We start from the raw sequence: 265 nt of genomic DNA, 5'->3' as shown, positions 1-265 counted from the left end.
CCTACGGCCCGCACGCAGGGAAGAGAAAACCTGCCTCAGCGTGCCCAGAGGAGCATCCGGCTGTTCTGGCTGGATCAGAACAGCAAACCAAGGGGCTTCCTGAAGAAACACATCCCAGATCCCCCCCAGCCCTCCCTCCCGAGCAAGGCCAGGGAGAAGGTTCTAGCACAGCCCTGGGGCCGGGGCGCGGTGCTGCCGGCTCCGACTGAACCGCAGTCCCTGCCCAGAGCCGGACGGGCAGCCGCTGCCCGCCGGCCTTTACGCA

The sequence above is a fragment of the Eurypyga helias genome, unplaced genomic scaffold, assembly GCF_000690775.1.
Source record: "Eurypyga helias isolate BGI_N326 unplaced genomic scaffold, ASM69077v1 scaffold35837, whole genome shotgun sequence".
Taxonomy (NCBI): Eukaryota; Metazoa; Chordata; class Aves; order Eurypygiformes; family Eurypygidae; genus Eurypyga; species Eurypyga helias.
Note: the sequence above shows the minus strand (reverse complement) of the source record.